Genomic DNA, 21,361 nt, shown 5'->3' with positions numbered 1-21,361 from the left:
TAACTGAACGATGTTTATATTCATAGAAATCCAGAAATATTATTACTACTCATCCAATATGGGTCAATGACTCTTGTATAAAGTACAATGTCTGCAAAACATGAAGTCATGCCTGAAACTAGAGGTCAGGCCTGAAATCTGGGAGTAGTGATGACCTCTGACCTGAACCTCCAGAGACACAGATACAGTTACAAAGTTGGCCTTCTATCACCTGAAGAGTATTTCCAGGCTTAAAGAACTAATACTCTAGTTAGTTTATAATTCACTGAACGGCTTACTATCAAAACAGATTAAAGATCTGCTGTAGTTGGATCAACCTTCCGGACCACTCTGGTGTTCAGAACCAAACATGGGGAAGCAGCATTCAGCTTCTATGCACCACAAATCTGGAACAAACTTTCAGAAAACAGCAAAAGGCCAAAACACTTATTTCCTTTAAAGCAAGGCATATGCCCTGCCCCCAGTTTAATGTTGCCTTAGATTAGCTGTAAGTGGAACACTGATCATCATATTTCATGAATTTGATCAAATGTAACAAATGGTGTCTGTCTGATACTTTTATGATGTAAAGCCTTGTTTCTGAAATGTACTATATGAATACATTTTAACTGAGCTGAAAAAGAAAATCTGTGGGGACACCCTTCACCCCCCAAAATTGGGTCCCTGGGCTTCTACCCCTGCAAGCAATGTCTTCAGAAGGACTTGCAGTTACTGTTAATATGAATGTTCCTGATTTTTATGGGACCTGGACAAAGACGGGAGAGGTGTCTACTTTGCGAATGACATTCATGTCAGCTGAACACATCGTCAGCCTCATCCTGCCCTTGCTAACAAAAAAAACTTGAGTTGCACCTTGTGTGGAAGAATTCAGGGAATGCCTTGAGCAGGCGAAACTAAACAGCTTAAAACAATAGAGTGCAGATTAGATGAAAGATTGGATTGTCAGCTCCAGTCTGCAGGGTTGTTCTGGAAAGGGTGCGGCGTTATGGATGGGAAAAACAGGCATGGCGTACACCTCCAACGTGTGTGTTTTTCTTTCAACACACTGGGGTGTACTTGCATTCATACACACATCCAGCACACACTGACAGGGACAAAGGCTCGCTGTTTAGCACCGCTACATGTTTGACCAGCTCAGCGGCACACATTGTTCAGCCCGTTTCAGAGCAGAAAGGGGTGCGTGGCCCGGAGGGAGGAAGAGGTGAAAAGGCCCCCGATTCCTCCTGCGGCTCCATGGCGCTTTGTATTGTTGGGAGACGCGATTTATTGCAGGCAGAGGGGCCCGGTGTATTCTCCAGGAGACAGACAGAAATATTATGTCCCGTTAGTGTGTCCTGCTGAAAGACAGAGGAGGACTAGTGTTCATACCAGTTCCACCGCAAATAAGGACGAGTCGTGGGAAAAACACAGAGGAAGACGCAACGATGGTGTTTTTTGTTCATTTGTTTCAGTCAATGCCAAGAAAAGACCGTCAAGACAGTTTTCAGAAGGGCGGCCAGATTGACCACGCTTTCAATTACCCAGCATTCCACTTCTACCCAGCTCACCTATCCATCTCAGACTATCACCTTTGACCTCTCATCTCTTCCTCCCTTGTGTTGGCACCTTCATGTGTCTTCTCCTACATCATTCTTCATGTCATGTTCCTGTCCTCTGTGTTCTAGGTTCTATTTGATGGGTGAGAGCTGAGTGAAGGGAAGAGTCAGTTTGAGGCAGAAGCTGTGGTTTCCATTAACTGTAAAATTGCACAATCTGACATTTTGAAATTAAAATCTCTTAATGGAAACATGACAATTTCACTAAGATTTTCTGATGAAACGTTTTGCCGCTGTGACGAGGGGGTATTGAAATTGGTTTATTTCACAATACTGCAACGGAAATACTTTTTTTTTTCACCTCACGTGACCAACTACCGAATGTTACTACTGGAGGAAACCATGAAGAAGGCAACAGGAAGTAGCTGAAAGATGATTTTTAATAACTTATTTGTGTGACAAGATAAATTAATTATTCAGAGATACTTATTTGCATCAAAATTGATAATCAATGCTGTCCTCTCTTCTCTAGGCTCTTAAAAAAACAATATAGAAAATATGAGGATGTGTGAGGAGAGAGGTGTAGCAGTTAGCTTTGCCTCTTCTGCAAGAGAAATGGCAAAACTTCTCTTCACCCCACCGCATCTCAAAATGCATCTCATGGGGTGGGGCATCTCAAAATGCCCCACCCCATGTGCCATTTTGAGAGTCTGGAAAAAGTGTATCTCTACATCCATCCTGTATAAGGAATTTTTAAACATTTTCTGTTATTAGCAGCTGTGTCCTGTATCAGCTCTGAAACTGCTGATAGGGGCGTATCAAAGGCAAATCCCTTGTACCACCAGGCGAAAGAGAAAAGAGAAAAGAAAGGGAGGGCACACCCAGGCAGAGACATGCTGTATATAAACATATATGCTGTGTCTAAGTTTGGCTGTGTTCAACTTGGAATGTGTTTTTGAATGATTGCAGCTGGAGGAGTCCCATAGAGAGAGTCCAAAACTTTTCCAGTAAGCAAACATCTCTGAGCTATTCTAGACTAAAACACATGGTTATCTCTACATAAGCAGCTGGTACAGCAATGTGAATATTGTACCGTCATGTGAAGAGTGGAACCCATTTTCCAGGTTGTCTTTGGGTTGCTGCTGAACTTGAAGCAGTAGCTCACGGTGGATGCCCTACAATGCCTGCGTTGTCTGTGTTTGTGCTCTTCATATTTGCCCACAAATCAGTTCAGGAATACTTGTGTGACTTCCATGCTGCTGCAGCACTTTCACACCTCGGTAACTTTAAGTGACTGCAATCACGGAGGGGTAGTCCCACTTTGACATGAATTAGTCTGTGACATTATGGAAAGTGAGTTGGCGGGCTCAATGCAGGCCTGTTCTCAGAGACAGCAGGGGGGCTGGAAAGGGTCCGTCTGTCTGAACAGCTGCTTGGGAAACACACGACCCAGTCAGCGCAGCATTCTGCCTTAATGCTCATCAACATGGCAGTGCAACCATTCAAGCTGAGTGGGATCTTTAAAAAAGAAAGAAAAAAGTTTTTCTTTGTTTTGTTTTCTGAGGTTAAATTTCAAATCGAACATTCAAAAATACTTTATTGATCCCAAAAGGAAACTAAGTTTTGTTGTAGCTCATTAATTCAAATTCTTCAAAGATTTATTGAAGATAGTGATGGCTGGTGGCAGGAAAGTTCTCCTGTAGCAGTCTTTATTGCAGAGAATCAGAAGAAGCCTCTGACTGAAGATACTCTGTTTTCCCAAGACAGTGTCATGAAGAGGTTAAGTAGTTAGACTTAGACTGACTTTATTGTCATTTTGCATGCACAGGGTGTATACAAAACGAAATTTCGTTGCATACGGCTCAGAACAATGTTTGAGGTTCCAATGTTGTGAGGTTACTCCAGAATAAAATAAAATACAATATAAAATATAAATGTAAATATAAATATCAAAATATAAAGTGCAGGACTGACAGTAAAATAGAAGTTATTTAGCTCTGTACATGTGCAAGGTATGAAGTGGAGACCAGTTTTTGAGTGCAGTCCAGTTAAGAGTTCAGCAGTCTGATGGCAAGTGGGGAAAAGCTGTTTCGGAACCTGGTGGACCTGCACCGGATGCTTTCCAGAGGGCAGCAGGGAGAACAGTCCATGGTGGGGGTGTGAAGGGTCACTGACGATGTTTCGGCCTCGGGACACGCAGCGCTGGGATGAAATGTCCTGAATGGAGGGAAGGGGGGCCCCGATGATCCTCTCTGCTGTCCGCACCACTCTCCTCACGTTCTTCCAGTCGGAGGTGCTGCAGCCTCCACACCACACAGAGAGGCAGCTGGTCAGAATGCTCTCTATGGTACTTCTGTAGAACGTCTTGAGGATGGGCGGGGGCAGGTGTGCTCTTCTCATCCTCCGCAGGAAATACAAGCGTTTCTGTGCCCTCTTGACCAGAGACGTGGTGTCCACAGTCCAGGTGAGGTCGTTTGTGATGTGAAAATTACATTTTCTTTTAATATAAAGTTTTGAGGTGTAGAATATAATAATTAGTAACAAAAAAAAATCAAATACACCATTTGAACAAGTTGCAACACAAAAAGTCCATCAGCTCCAGTATGATATAAATCATATTTGATTCCATTAGTTTCTGGGTGTTAAGCAGTGAAACTGTTTCCTTTTGCTCTCCTGCAACATTGTTACTGCATGAAAGCTTAAAGCCGTCATCACCAAAGCATTCTCACTGCCTTAAGGAAGATATGGACAAGTTCAGGTTTGCCCATCAGGCCTGAATCTGTTCAGACTGTTGCAGAGAACAAGAGGTGGGCATACCAAAAAAACAAGCTCTTACTATGTATCTCTCCTCTCAGAAAAAAATATCCTTATAAATACCATAATTCATCTGCTTTAAACAGATTTAACCCTTTAAAAACAGTCATACAAGTCACATTGTGTTGGTTGAAATCCTGAGCAAATAGGAAACAAAACTGCTTATATGATTGCAATGAAATGTGTGGCTGCATCTTGGATCCAAAAGGTCTACAAATCAAATAAAATGCCCAAGAACAACTTGAGGAATGCGGCTGGAAGCCTGCAGGGCAACGGTCCGCCTTCAGAGCAACACAGAACAGAGCTGCTGGACGGTCTGGACCGGCACGGCACAAATGATCCACGGCCAACATCCAGATCTGAAGCAAACCCAAACAGATGAAGTCATGTTAGTTTGTGTAACTTCTCAACATGTTGTCAACAATACAAACTTTGCTGTGTGACTCTTTCTTTAGCTGTTGAGTATGAAAGCAATGCAGACAGAGCAGGTCAGTCTGGATGCACCTCACCACATGTAGCACTAATGTAAAAATCTAACTTTTATTTGGCATTTATGCTAAGATTAATGCTTTGCAGGAAAAACTGGACGTACACCAAGTAGTACCAACAAAGTACTTCAATTCAAATTTCAAAATTGATGTAAATAAGATATAAAAGAACGTAGAACACACTGAGTTCATTGTCAAAACTGATGTTTTCACTTGACATGTTTACCTGATAAATCATTAGCTTAGCTACTTCAACTCTGCTACTTTGGAGCCAGAAAGTTCTGGGTTCAAACATGGCTGTGTGGTTTCTTCGAGTCCCTAAAACATGAATGTTTGGTTCTGATGAATAAAAACATCAGGTTGGTTTTGGTTTTGGTCTCTCTAGTGTCATAAACCAGTTGTCAGCAAACCTGCCTACACATTCCTGTCATCAAACTGACTGGCGGTAGGTGAGTCCTATAGGCTACTTAGGTGTACTGCAGGTTGGGATTTCGTTAGTTAGCATGGTAAATGTTCTACCAGGCTGATGGTAGGGCCTGTGGCTAACTACCTTAGCTTCTGCTCTTTCTGTCCGGTTGTCTTCCTCTCTCATTATTGTCGTTTTGTACTGGTCTCTCTTTGCAGAATGCTGGCCCAGTCCAGACTTGTTTTCCTATCAGTGGATCCAGAATAAAGGAATGAAGCACCAGCAAAGATGTCTCGTTATCCCAACAGCTCTTGAAGATTCATCTCTATAGAAAACACATTCTCTCCTTGATGAGGAGAGGTACATGCCATCTGTGTGCTGATCTCCATGACGATGGATTCCATCGTCATGGAGATGAAACATTTCTGTTTCTGGAGGGAAACAGAGACAGAAATGTTTCTGGATCCCTCCTCACATTTGTTCCTCGAGACAGTCCCGTCTCAGACAATTCATTTGATTTCATGCTTGGTTTTTTACCTCTGACCTGCACTGCCAACTGTGGGGCCTTATGTAGACAGTTGTGAGCCTTTCCAGGTCCAGTCCAATCAGCTAAATTCACCACAAAGTGACTCTGTTTAAATTGTAGAAACATCTCAGGGAGGATCAGTGGAAACAGATTGATTTTGAACTGTTTTGGCAAAAGCTGCAAAGACTTAAATAAATGTGATTTATTGATTGTCTGTTTTTAACAAATTTACAAAAACCTAAAAAACTTTATTCCACATTGTCATAGTGGGGTATTTGTGCATAGCCTGTTGAGGAAAGGGATTCATTTAATACAATTTAGAATATAATATAACAAAATGTGAGGAAAGTGAAGAACAGTGAAGACTTTCTGTAGTCACTGTAGATCAGGTTTGAGGTTGAACTACAAAGCTTTTTCTACATTACCTGGCCTCTTTAGTTAATATAACTGTAAAGGACTCTGAATATTAATACATGGAGAAGACAGAATTAATTTTTGATCCTCTCCATCTTTTCCTGCAGATCTCATCTCAGAAATCCAAAACTTTCAGAGAAACCAGTTAGATCCATCTGCCATTTCCAGAAATACAAATAATGTCAAAGAGAAGAAAAATAAATCTCTAAATAAAATGAATGTAGACAACTTTTTGTGTCAGGAAAATCAAACAACTGAGCAAGGAGTAATGAAGTAATTACAACACTTGGGAAGATGGGAAGACGAATTCCCATTTCTTTTCCCAGCAAACGACCACCTGATAAGGGATGAAGTTCTGCATATTTGTGTTATTTGACTCACTGAATGTGAATCCTGCAGTTATCCATCAGTGGCAAAAGCTCTGAGCCGACCTCAGAGTTTCTTCTTCCCTCAAACCGGAGATGTGTGGATTTTGGCAGTGGCTGGCGGTCGGATGGGTGAGAGAATCATCGAAGGTCAAAGAGCAAACAGAAAACTACACTGATGAAATGACGGAGAGTGGAGGCCCAAATTAAAAGTCAGATTTGAGTTTGGAGTGTTTTGGGGGAGTTTTATTTTGAGTGGAAGATTTAAAAGCTAGAAATGGTTTTGTTGTGTGGCATCAATAAAATAGATTATTGCAACAGCATCTTCACAGGTCTGTCCAACAAATCAATCAAACAGCTGCAGCTGGTCCAGAATGCTACTGCTGGCGTTCTCACTAAAACCAGCAAGATAGAGCACATAACACCAGTTTTAAAGTCCCTACACTGGCTCCCTGTAGCTCAAAGAATAGACTTTAAAATACTGCTGTTAGTTTACAAATCACTGAACGGCTTAGCACCACAATACATTAAAGATCTGCTGTTGTTGTATCAACCCTGCAGATCTCTCAGGTCTTCCGGTTCTGGTCTGCTCTGCATCCCCAGAACCAGAACCAAACGAGGAGAAGCAGCTTTCAGCATCTATGCACCACAAATTTGGAACAAACTTCCAGAAAACTGTAAAACAGCTGAAACACTAACTTCTTTTAAATCTCGACTAAAAACCCACCTGTTTAGAATTGTATTTGAAATGTAATCAATTACAAATTTATTGATGGAACTTGACTTAATGCTGTGTTTTGATTATTGATTCTATATTGCATTGTGTTTCTGTGTTTGTAATGATGTAAAGCACTTTGAAATGCCTTGCTGCTGAAATGTGCTATACAAATAAAATTTGATTGATTGATTGATTGATCAGGGACTAACCACCACACAAAGTACCCACTTTTATAGAGCTGCTCACCCCAGCTTTCAGTTAGACCAACCATCAGCTAATATCTGCCTTTTTACTGCAGTGAAATCTTTTCCAGTTAGTTGCATTTTGTTGTCAGTCATTTGTATAAACGGGTTTCTACTAAACCAAATTCACTAAAAAATAAGTCAAAATCTGTCATTTGGAATTATTGAAATATATGAAATTCAATAATAGTTGTAGTTTGGATTCTAGAGCAGCTCCACCCACATAGAGCAATCTTTTTTATTATTATTGTTATAGAATAGAATAGAATAGAATAGAATAGAAGTACTTTATTCATCCCAGCAGGGAAATTACTTCGCAGTTATAGCATAGAGACAAGACAATAGACAAGACACAATAACAACGTCCGGGTGTTGAGTCTGGAGTTGGCTGTGGCAGAGCTGATGACGTCACAGGCCACCGCTGCATCAGCTGATGGGGGAATGTAAACAGCGATCAAAATGGCGGACGTAAACTCCCTCGGTAAATAATACGGCCGCATTCCCACAGCCAGAAGTTCAATGTCCGGGCTACAAATCTGTTCCTTCACGTTAACATGACCGGGATTACACCACCTCTCACTCACATAAAGTGCAATCCCGCCACCCCTCTTCTTCCGACTCTTGGAAAAGTCCCTGTCCCCGCACACCAAGGAAAATCCAGGAACCTCCACGCTGTATTCCGGAATAAGCGAGTGCAGCCAGGTTTCCATGAAGCAGAAGATACTGCACTCCCAGTACTCCTTCTGGGTCCTAACCAGCGCCGTGAGTTCGTCTGTCCTATTCCCCAAAGACCTCACGTTACCCACAATAATCGCCGTTACCGCTGGTTTGTGCCGTCTCCTCTTCTCCCTCTGTTTAACTCCAGACCTGCAGCCCCGTCGTCTCCTCCGTAACTCCTCCGGGACCACGTAACTCCTCCTCTGCTGCTGCCCCGTCTCCGGGCAGCAGCAGAGGCCCACACAGCGCAATCAGCCGTTCACGCGAGCAAACAATGCCGCTACTCCGCTCGGCGAGGTTCTCTGCAACCAAGAGTATAAAAAGTAGCAGAAGAACGCGGAGAACATCGACAGAACCACATCCAGCCATTGTGGAAAGCCCAACTGATGATCCATGGGTTCTTCAAGCACGGATCCTTAATCGGTTACAGCAAATATACACAGACAAACACACAAGACGGGAGCTGCATCTGCAGGCAGCCAGCTGCGCCGGCGCCACCTTTCCCCTATATCTAACATAAACATTTAGCTAACATGGTGTCGCAAATATCATGTCTGTCAGTAAAGTAAACACACACTGCACACTCCCGTTTTGTGGATGTGAAAGATGATTTACCTAATTAACAAGCTAAGAATCTCACACTGTTCATGCCTAGTTATGAAAAACATATATTATTACTATGACTCCACATCCTGAACAAGTGGAGACGGACTACTAGTTTTTTTCTTTTTCCTTTGAGCGTAACGTTGATATCTAGGTCATTCAGTTGAATAATATTGGTTGAACTTTATTTAATGAAGTTCAAATTTAAATTCAAGTCTAGCTTGGGGTTTGTGTTTCCACCAAGAAGTTTGGAGACTTGGATTTGTTCAGGTTTCATACTACAATTCCCATAATGCATTCAGATGAGCTTTGACCTAGCAGCTTCAGAAGTTAAGTACTAATTCAGATTCTATTCTGTCGCAAACACAAACACTAAAGTCTGGACGGGATTTTTTTTATTGTATCCATAAGAAGATAATAATAATATAATAATAGTAATAATTATTAAGAATAATAGATTTTTTTTAAGGCAAATAAAATGCTTCCAGCATTTTTCGCTCATACTCCTATTTAAGATTCAGTCCAACTAAAATATCTGCATAGCATATTGAATTTTAACCTGCACAGCCATTTATTTTTTTAAGCTAACTTCATGTCTAATGTGTTGCTACAGTACAGACCAAAAGTTTGGACACACCTTTTAGTTCAATGAGTTTCCTTTATTTTCAGGACTATTGACATTGTAGATTCACACTGAAGGCATCAAAACTATGAATAACACATATGCACTAAACAAAAAAGTGTAAAACAACTGAAAATAGCCCTTATATTCTAGTTTCTTCAAAGTAGCAACCTTTTGCTGTGATTACTGCTTTGCACACACTCTGCATTTTCTTGATGAGCTTCAAGAGGTCGTCACCTGAAATGGTTTTCACTTCATAGGTGTGCCCTGTCAGGTTAATAAGTGGGATTTCTTGCCTTATAAATGGTCATGAAAATAAAGAAAACCTATTGAATTAGAAGGTGTGTCCAAACTTTTGGTCTGTACTGTACGTATATGATCCTTAATGCAGTCGTTTTCATCTTTTTGTGGCCTTCCAGTTGCAGTTAAAGTCTTGAGATTTAAAACCTTTAACACAGTTTGACACAGTTGATGTTAACAGACTGAAATGTGATTGGGTTTGTCTGGTAATGTTAGATTTTGTAGTACTTTGTGGTTTCTGAGCAAACCTCAAGGCTCCACTCTTGAGTCACTCTTCTTCACCACCATTAGCTCCATTTCTAAAAAATCTCAGAGTGTGTTTTGTTAATGACAAACCAAGACAGAAATCACTTATCTTTACCTCAGCTTACCTGTTAAGGTTAAATATTACTTTTAACGTCTTGATTATCATGACTTAGCCTTTGTTTGTTTTAATTTCTTCCTTTTTATGTGATGTTTATGTAACCTGGTAGTATTTGTCTTTTGTTATAGTTACACAAAATGTATTTCTTTGTTATCTGTATTGTTCCTTACCTGACTGAAACAACTTTAAAAACTCGTTGTTTTAACCGTGTCACTTTCAGATTGGAGGCCCCTCCTTTTAATTTCTTCTTCTGTGGTATTGTCTTTAAATTGTTTGCGCCCCTTAGCCCGAGAGAGGTGTGTGCTGTTTATTTTTCATCTAAATACATCCAGTTTATTTATAGATCTACTAAGTTAATTGATGTTATCATCAACATTACAATATCTGGATCCATTCTGCATTTAAGTGAACCTACAATCGCAGAATAGCAGGAATTTTCTTGTTGTTCTCGTCAGAAATAAACCGAGAAACCAGAAATCCCGTGTCACGCCCTAATTTATAAATAAAACCAGCAGAAAAGATCCAGTTACATTTACATTGTTACTGTTATTTTGATGCATTTTGTGTGTATGTTCTTGCTCTATTCCTTTAGATTCAAGTAAAGAACTACATTAAGCTAGAAAAATACACTTGCCTTGACATGTCTGAAACAAATGCAACTTCTTTAAGAGTAAAAAATGAAATGTAGTCCCTGATTGTAAGAACAAATCCCCGTCTATTAACCTTTATGGTTGTACTAAGATAAGCTGCCATTATTTTAACCTCCCTTTCCTCTCACTGTGACAGTCTAATAGTGCTAGCCGAGATCCTCACTTGGGAAAAGACAAGAGTTTAATAAAAGGAGCCGACATTCAGATTTTATGACCATATAAGGCAACTTCACATTCCTGCCTCGACCATTTACAAGCTCTTAAACCGGGGTTTGGTACTTGCCAAAACACTGGGGAGGAATTCTTATCACATTGAAGTAAGGGAGACGTTTACTTATTTTCTTTTGACTGTATGACGGGAGTTATTGAACACATGATAAGCAGTGGAAGGAGTGAGTGTAGGAAAAGGTTAATGCGATTAATGATGATGGAAAGAAGAGGAACCGACAGACACAAGTCAGGAATGAGAAGTTTCCTTGGAAAGGCCTTCTGACCCTCACAGCTCTTTGGATCAAGTGGGAAAGTGTTTAGATAATGATACATATCTCACAGGCTGCAGATTTTCTCCCTAAAATGTTGATCTTAAATTAACCTTAACCTGCGTTTCTGCCATAAACGTCTAACATCTCCTTCGCTCTTGTTAGAAGTGTTAATTTTACTAGTTGTGGCTCTTTTTGAAGACATGTTTATAATTTCTTTTCATGTTTTGAGGTCAGAGAGCTAATCAGTGTTCGCTTAAGGAAACTTTAAACATTAAGTTCCCTGCAGCTCTGTGCACACAGCCAGACATCTTCAGAGTCAGAGTGCTGTTTTGAGCGGTACGGTAAAATTTGCGTGTGTGATATTTTCCACTGTGCTGTTCAGCTCTGCCTGGCACTGAAATGGAATCCCCTCATTAAAACCAGATGACGAATCCCAACGCAAAAAAGCACTAAGTGTATGTAGGGGTGTGTGGGTGGGTGTGTGTGTGTGTGTGTATGGGCGCAACTGAAATGTGTGCAGCGTGCAACCGCTGCCTGTTTGACCAAATACAAACCAGTACTGACAGATATTACACACCCACACACACACACACGTACGCACACGGGCGGAGCATTTGTAATCCTATCATTAATGTGGTAAATCAAAGCTGAACATTACTTTTTTTTAATTGATAGGTTGAGAAAGAGTAACAAGAAATTTCTTGTAATTTTACATTTACGAAACAATATGCAGCGAAACAAAAGTGTGTTTTTCTTGTCTTGGTTCTGCGGCGATGAAGTCAATTAAAAGAAAACAGAAACTGAAGTGTACACCTTCTAGGACAGCAATGATGTCTGTCCACCAGTATGCATTTAGTTTCCATGGCAACCAACTGTTGCACAGACCAGTAAGAGGTTGTATCTTCTACTACTTCCTTCAGGGCCTCTGCCTTTAAATCTGGTATAAAGAGAATCCGGTCAGCTGGTCAGTACACTTTGGACATTCAAGAAGCTCAGGCACTCTTTTCTTTCTAAAAATGAAGGTGTGAGAAAACCACACAAAACAAACACATTAGGACTAAATCTTTCAAGGAAATTCTTGTAAAATCACTTAAAACGGCTTATTTGCAATTTTTTTAAAGGGGCAGTATTGTGTGAATTCAACATTATTGAGCTTTACATCATTTTATAATGTTATTCCCTCATTAAACAAAATACACAGAGTGTTGCCTTGATTTTTCCATTCATGTTTGAGAAATCCTTTAATCTCCCGTAGCAACCATTCAGCTGTGCTAAACGCCTGGTTCGACCTAGTGCTGCTTTCGAGCTGCAGTTTCAAAGCTCCTGAGCTTCAGCGCCTCAGAGCAGCCCTCCCCTGAGCCTCCCCCACTCAGCTCCTTCAGACTAGCCAGCAGCAATTGGCAAACACCTGGTGGAACTGTTCATCTGCTGAGCTCATTATAGTAGTTACTTCTCAGAACGACACTGGTAAAAATATTAACGGGTTAACAGAGGAGCCATATTGTGATGACTTCCTGAAGACGGAGGTTCAGAAAGAGCAGGAGCTTCTTAAAGAGACAGAGGCCTAATTTTAAGGTGGTAAATGACAAAGTCAAATTTCTTTAAAGTCATTTGATATATGCAGCATTTTCACAAGAAATGGAAGTAAAGTTACTTGATAAAACGACACAATGTGCTTGAAAAATATATAATACTGCCCCATTAAATCAGAGTATGCTTTTAATAACTGTACAGTATTTTTTTTCTTATGCTGTAAATTTGCTCTTACTAAGAATAGAAGATTGCAGTCTCTCCTTAAAAGCCGTGCCCATTGGCCAGCATTCATGCACGCTGTCCGCCTGCTGCACAGATGTTACTCCTGGCTGTTGCTGTTTGTACAAACAGCATTAAAGCTTTCTCAACTCTCACACGTTACACAAGTAACAAACACTAAACACACCTCATGCAAATACATCCTGCTGTGTGTCAGTTGTTATTACAGCATGGAGTTTTTATGAAAGAGGCCTTAAGTTCAGTTTATATTTGTTCTGCAGTTTCATTCCTCTGACAAGTGTGTTACGTGCACAAAATAAACATGAAAAGCTGTTTTTATAAGGTCATGGTAGTGCAAGTTAAGTGCTATTATCTTTAAGTCCAATGTCTTCTCTGTTCTAAAAAAATAAAATCTATTTTTATGTAAAGCAGCCTTCTGGATGTGCAAATAGAAATTAGTCATACACAGACAGTAATGGTGCACTCAGGACAACATGCTGTTCTGTTACAGTAAATGAAATATTGGATGTTGACATTTATTGTTTGAAAATAAATTGATGCATATAAAATCAAACCTGTATGCTCTGTTTTTTTCCTCTTTTGTTCTAATAGGAAAACGTTGTGCAATAACCAACCATTAAAAGTTTTTAAATCATCATTTTCAGAGTGCCCTTTAATTCAGAGAGAGCAACATGTCATCATGTCAAGCTGTAACCTTGAGCTGAGCGCTAAGTACCTCTGTGAGAATCCAGCTGCAGTATTTTCCAGTCTGCAGCCCAGAGAGGAGGAAAAGAAGGAAAAGAAGGAAGAGGAGGAGGAGGAGGGTTAACAATGGGAGGAAATGGAAACTTCTAATAAGAAATTTGGCTGAGCTTCACATGAAGCGTCAGTTCAGGTTTTGTTTCTGGAAACTTATTGACCTGAATAAGCTTTTTTGTAAACCACAGCATAAAACAAATTGTTGTCTCTTTGCTGTTTGTCTCAATAATCTCGACTTCTGTGAGGTTTAGATACAATGGCGTTTGAAAATAAAAAAATGACTAGCCCCTTTACAGATTTTTAAAATATTTTTTACTTTTGGGGTGAACTGGCAGCTGGGCGTTGTACATTAGAATTTTCTGCTAAAAATTACCATCTGCTCCATACGTCCTCCAGCTGAACAGAAACAAAACTGAAGTCATCATTGAACACAAAGAGGAATGTTCTAGACTCAACACACAGCTTCAGTTATTAGAGATGAAAACTAGAGATCAGGCTGAAATCTGGGAGTAATGATGAACTCTGACCTGGACTACCAGAGTCACAAAGACAGCTACAAAGTCGGCCTTCTATCACTTGAAGAACATTTCCAGGACTAAAAGACCAATGTCCCAACAAGACCTAGAAAAACTTATCCATGCATTTATCTTTAGTCACATTGATTACCACAATTGTGTCTTCACAGATCTGCATAAAAAAAATCAGACAGGGAGAAAGGTGGGGGAAATATTTAAAGGGAAAGAAGAAGTTACAAGAAGAAACAGAAGCATATAGAGAAGACAGAAGAACTATTTTCCTCATGTTGTGGGGACCAAAGCCTGATCCCCAAGAAAACTGCTGTTTTTGGGTTAGGGATTAGGTTTAGGACTGAGGTGTGAATAGAGTTTCGGTTGGGGGGGGGAGGGTTGCACGTGTGTGTGACCATTCAATATCAGGCATGGAGACCCATAGATCCAGTATGTCCCAGTCTTACCAGAGCTGATCTCTAAAACAAGATTCTGCACAGCAAAACAGCAATGAATTACAGAAGATAGAAACAGAAAATCTCCAATGAGGCTGTAAAACATGGCAGAGCTCACAGCTCAGATATGCACACTGACAGCATTTCCATCATGCCTAACTGAAGCAAATATTACCAGCTGCAAGATGGAAGCATCAACTGCCTTATCATTTAATGCAAACAGCAGCCAGGAGACCAAACAGTCTCTTGTTAGGTTTGGTGCATAACATATTAAAGTAACAGGCAGTACAGAAAAATAATTCTGCTTCTGGAAGCAGGTTGATGTTTTCTGCTTTTCATCCTTTGATCTGGAGAGTTTTTTTTAAAAGTGGTCAATTTTGGGAATCTTTTCTCTTTGCGCCACCTTTTGTCAGTCACACCCTCATCTGACCACACTGAAACTCCGCCCTGCTCAGGACTGCTTGATGTCACTGTGGATGTGTTTGTGTAAAATATGTCTGCTGAGGTTTAGAGGGTCGCTACTGAGAAAGAAATAAGGAAAAAAGTTTTCTGTCATAAAATGTTTATGAAAGTGTTAGACAGGCATTTTCTCATGAAAAAAAAAAAAACATTCAAAATAGTTATCTAATAAAACATGCATTAAGCACCAAGCATGTCATTAGAATTTCATGTTCTTTTTATTTAAACTAAATCCATTTAATTTTGGTAAAATCTCAGCATAAAAGACTGTTTCTTGGGGTCTTTTAGCTTAGAAGAAATTAATCATCTCTTAAATGTACTTTCTTATAGTACAGTAGGAGAATCATAGAATTAGAGCAATCTTTTTCAATCAAAATGAAGAAATTGAGATATTCCTTTTAAAAATGTCTCATTGTAGTTTATCTGATTAGTAGTAAACTACTTTCTCTAAGTCAAACTCTTGTGTTTTTATGTCCTTTACATTACGTGTAATCCTTTGTTCCTCCAAATCATTAAAAACAGAATTGAAAATAACCAGTGAAGAGAACAATTTGTTTCATGTGGCTGAACAGATTTTTCAGCCGCACGTCATTTTGTAGCACAATCAAGTAACTATGTTACCTTCAGTTGTTATAAAAATGATCGATATATCAAATATTATTTGACTTTGTAATTCAATGTCTGAAAATCAGGCTTACTTTACTATTTCTGAAACTCTGCCTTCAGGAAGTCGTCTCAACATGGCTCCTCTATTAAGCCTTAAAGTTTTCACCAGAGTTTCAATGAGAAGCTTTAGATGTGCAGTCCCACCAGGTGTTTGCCAATTGCTGCTGGCTAGTCTGAAGGAGCAGAGAGAGGGAGTTCATCTTTACACTCACACTTTATTCTATTTTCACTTCCCTTCCATAACTCTTTATGAAAATCCCTACAAAGGCTTCAGTACTTCAACTATGTATTTACCACACATTTAGTCATTTATGGATTTCCTCAAAATGAAAAAACAAACACATCTTTGTGTTTTAAAACCAGAACTCCTGACTTTTGATTGTATACTTTCCATTTTAAAGAGAAAACCTTATAAAGGTCAAGATGAGGAGCGACCGGGTTGGTGAGCCGCCTTCCTTCATGCAGCTTGTTTGGCTGAAATGGTGAACATGATCGCTCCTGTCGGCTGCTGGATCACAGCCTGCAATACCATGTTGGATTTATTATGACATTCCATAAAACTGAATCATTCCCACTCACTGGCTCTTTGCTTGGAGGGAAGATGTAGGTGGTGAGGTGTCTGGGCTCCAGACGCATTCATAATGGTGGAGTATGGAGGTGTTTCTGCAGGATGGAGGTGTCTTCACGCAGGATGTCAGGAAGAAAGCTGGAAGCGTAAAGTTTGACTCTTCATTTAGTTCTTAGAGTCAAAAATTCTACTTTCTTATCATGCTTTTGTCTTTTTTTATGATCATTCCTTTTTATGAGTCACATTTAATGTTTCAGATCATTTAATGAATGTTAAAATCAGGTAAACACTTTTTAAACAATGGTTCCATTTATTAAAGGAAAAAAATGCTATTCCTACCAACTTGGTCTGATCTGAAAATATAATAGCTCCCGTTGTTAAAATAGTAGTACAAAACAGGAACAAATTGAAGGAATTCATCAAAGTTTGACTTGTAAAAATCGCCAAAATCCCCCAAAATGGCCCGTGGATCCAAAACGGCCAACTTGATGTTTAGGACATACTGTAGCTCCAACAGGCTTCTTTTCTTGTCTATGTAAAAGAAGTCGGCCTAAACTGGCTTAGAAATGGCATCCATGGAAAAGGTAGAAAACAGTTACCCAGAAGAGCACAAAGGCTCAGTTCACATTTACCAAAAACAGCTTAGTGCTTCACAAGATATTCTTGGAAAATGTTTAGTGGATTGAGATGACAAAATGGAGGTCCACTTATGACATGGTGTATTTAAGGGAACAATCAATTCTGCTTTGTATCAATGAATTCAAGACAAAATCTCAACAGCAAGACAAAGAGCCAAAGCACACAAACAAGTCCACCTGTAACTGTAAATTTATGTTTTGGAATGGTCCAGTCAAAGTCTGGAGTGGGTGGGGCCAGTGGCCTCTACTGGGATGCCTGTGAGGCTCTTGGCACAACGTTTGGGTAGAAAATATGAGAACCAGACGAAAACTCAAACAATAAATACATGACTGAGCTACCTATGGAAGAGTGGCCAAACATAAGAACATTATCTCAATTTGAGTTAATCTACTGTGGTTATGTGTGTGTGTGGGTGTGTGTGTGTGTGTGAGACCCCCAAGAGGAGTGAGCATGACAGATTGTAGGAAAAAGGAGAAGGCTGTAATTGGTGAAAGGAGGAGATGAGCAGATAAAGCAACAATGCTGCTCTATTTAGGAGCTTTTGTCTTTTCCCTGACATATTGAGTTGCACCTAAATCTTCACAAAAGACAAAGGTTGGACTTAATCCTTACGTAAACCTAAACTCTTAAGAGATAAGTGGAGACACAGTCTAATTTTCCAAAATGAAGTGATTAAACATTTACTGCTTGTACTGTATCTTCTCCCTGTGAGATCTGCTTGATGTCATTCTAGCTGGATTCGATTTCTGTGCAGTGTTTCAACAGTTCAGTGAAAATGATTGGCTTTCTGAAACACCTGACTGACTGATTTCCTATTAGTGTTGATGTCAATGGTAAGGAAATTCTAATAATTCCATATATATTCCAAAACGTTGTTAATCACCTAGGATTTAATTATCATTTGACTTGAGGATAAGAATTTTGAAATAGTTTCATTCATTCATTAGCCATCCACTTTGTGCAATGCAGCTGCACCACACTTAGTCACAGCCTCTCAGCTAGTATCAATATCTGCTTTTGAATCAGCCATATAATTGCACAACTTTCTATATCAAGAATAAATTTGCTTAATAAATTAACAGGCCAATTTCTAAAAAACAAAGCTTTGGCACTAGGATGAGGTGTTTTTATTAACCGTATCAAAATGGGTTTATCTCGCAAAACTGCAATGGAGACACTTATTTCGCATCATATGATCAACCAGATGCTGTCATGAAGACAATAACAGGAAATGGTAGGAGGATGATGGCGTGGCGTGTTTTTAATAACTCATTGTGTGAACAAGCTCTTTCATGTGTTACTTTAATTGAGTTTCTTATTTAACGGAAACACTGGAGTTGCAAAATTGCATTTTTTTGACATTAGCAAAATATTGAAAAAGTGTGCCAACGGTAGCTGCATTTCCATTGACCATAAAATTGTGCAGATTAGCAGATTAGAATTACGAAAAGAAATTAGCTTTATGGAAACACTCCAATTTAAAAAAAAAAAACAAACACATTCAATGAAAAGGTTTTTGGGCTTTGATGAGAGTTTTGTTTTTTGTGCTCAACAAGCGGATGTTAACAGAGAAGACAAAAAAGATTACAGGAAGGGGATATTTTAATTGCATTTCTTATTTAATGGAAACAGCAATTGCAAAATTGTGTTTTCTCGACATTAGCAGAATATCAACAAAGTTTTGCAAACATTTTTAATGTTTAAACAAATGTAAACATTAAAAATACTTATTTTAAATAAGTATTTCTTAATACATTCATTTGAAGCTGAAGTTTGAGTCATCTGCCACTCCAAGAATGTTGTTACACATACGGGTTTCCCTTGTTTTTAATATTTACTAAGCAATAAACTGCAGCACATCTAAATCCAAGCATTAAAAACTCGCCAGCATTTATTAGAAAAGTTTGTTAAACTGATATCACTGGCTAAACTCCAAACATTGAGATCTTTCTATAGTTTTTGCTCACCATGTCCTGCTTTGGTTGCGTAGTGATGTACTTACTGATGCTGTTGCTTTGCAGCAAGAAGGTTCTGGATTCAAATCCTGTCCTTTCTAGGTGTTCTTCCTTCCAAACAAGGAAAGATCACCATAATGTTCATAATGCATAAATGACTCAAACAACTGTGATAAAAATTTTCAGATTTACTCAATGTGGTTTGGGATCTTAGTAGAACTGGTGTGAAAAACAACTAATCTGAGTGTACTTCACTAATATCTTACCTGGTGATGTAAAACTCCACATACCAGCCTGAAAGTAGGCGGAGCCAAATTACTATTCATAATGTTGTAGGAAATCTTGGGAACAAAAGGAAAAGAAAGGGAAAACATGTTCAGTAGCTCCCTGCAGGCCCTGCAGCAGATACCTGTACTAATGTTCAGTGTAACAGCAGCTGCTGCTCTCAGGTTTTACAGTTTTCTCGTGTCCAAGTCAACATGTTACTTCGACTTTTCCTGCAAGATCTGGACTTCAACATAAACCCAGACAAACCTTGGGATTGGTTTTCTCAGTTCTCATGGCCGCTGTGCTGGGCTCCATGTCTAAAATCAGGAAAGACTTTACGTTTATTACTGCTGTTCCACAAGAAAATGAAAATTAAATTAAAAAAAAAACGTACTAAATCCGTTCCAGATTAGCTTATCTCTCTTCATAAGAATCTGACTCACTGTTACCACACTGGCTGAGGTCTGCAGAGATGCTGGGATGACTTAGATTCTCCAAGTCGATTTGAGCATTTTTGTGATCCTACTGCAGAGATGCGGTCAGTGGGACCCTGCACAGGCTTTTTACCCTTTTACAAGGTTTCTATTTTTGTATGGTTTTGGGAACTGAAAGTCTGACGGGACCACCCCCAGCTTCGCCGTGAAAGGGTTAAGAAAACCTGGAGGATTATTTTGTTTTTCAAGGTTAAATCCAGGTTAAAAATGTTCCATTTTATGCAACCTCCAGAAACAATACAGCACCCGTCTCCACTTTAGATCATAAAGGTGGTTGAACAAATTTGCTTAGCATGATGCAAATTCCAGTTAAAGAGTCACAATGCAAATTAAACTGCAGCTCATTGACATTCATGCATAAAACAAATCACATGCAAATCTCGACAGTCACAAAAGCCTTTTCCCATATTCTAATCCTGCTAAGTTTGCAAAGATCAAAGCCAGCTCTTCTATTAGATCAAAACACAGAGCGATGGTGAAAACAGTCAAACTTCCAGCAACATGGAGGCAGGACGACAACGAGGAATGACGACAGACTGAACTCAGGGCTGGTGAGGCGACTTGCTCTCATCAACCGACAGAGCTGTGGTTGAAAGAGGGGAAACAGCAGAGCACCTTTTAGGTGGCTGCTGTTTCAGACAATGGCCTCCTGAGAGATGGAGCTTCCTTGAATTGTACGCAGCTTCCACATTGTGACATTTTTTCCACCTCACCATCATGGTTGCTGCTACCGTTTCCAGTAAGGAAATGTCAACGCTCTCCCAGTTGTAACGTCAGGCTGCTGTCAAACTCAGTGCATGTTGATGCGTCAGAAAATGTGTTTTACATGGGTTTAAACGTGAAGAAACAACACTCATTTGAGAGACATCAACTTCTATTGCAGCTAGATACTATGTCTCCTATGGCAGACTAATAATTTGTATGTTACATGTGTACTGAGACCATGTGTATAAAATTTCCAGGCATCTGGCAATGAAAGTTTAATGCTCTAAATAGAGCGCCCTCAAGTGACCAGATGGTCCTGAGTGAAGTTGCACCATCCATCCTCCTCAAATTAGACCAAACTGGTGTGAAATGTTTGTGCAGTGAAAATTGTCATTTGTTCCGCTACCATTTTAAAGATATGAATAAATATTTCCATAGGTCAAACATCAACCAGTCAGTCCAAATTTGCAAGCAAATTTGTTACCAACCATGGTACTAATATTTCAGCTATACAAACATAGCACAATTAATTTCAGTTATATATATATATATATATATATATATATATATATATATATATATATATATATATATATATATGTTAATGTGGGGTTAGGTGAGGAAACTGGAAAAAAATTTTTATCTTAAAAATTATAACGGCACAAATTAAAATTTTTGCTACACAAATGTAGCACAGTTGATTGACATCATGTTTCGTTTGGTTTTGTAAATGTGGACCGCCTTGTTTCATGACCTCTGGAAACAATATTCTTGAAATTATAGTAGCACAAATGAAAGTTGTTGCTGCACAAACATTTGACAACTTCACTCAGATGTCACATGGTTATTATAAATGAAGCAGGTCGGGTTAGCATTGGTTGGACAGTCTT

This window comes from Xiphophorus maculatus, chromosome 2, assembly GCF_002775205.1.
Source record: "Xiphophorus maculatus strain JP 163 A chromosome 2, X_maculatus-5.0-male, whole genome shotgun sequence".
In the NCBI taxonomy this organism is placed as follows: domain Eukaryota; kingdom Metazoa; phylum Chordata; class Actinopteri; order Cyprinodontiformes; family Poeciliidae; genus Xiphophorus; species Xiphophorus maculatus.
The sequence above is the reverse complement of the archived record's forward strand: the minus strand, read 5'-3'. Positions refer to the sequence as shown.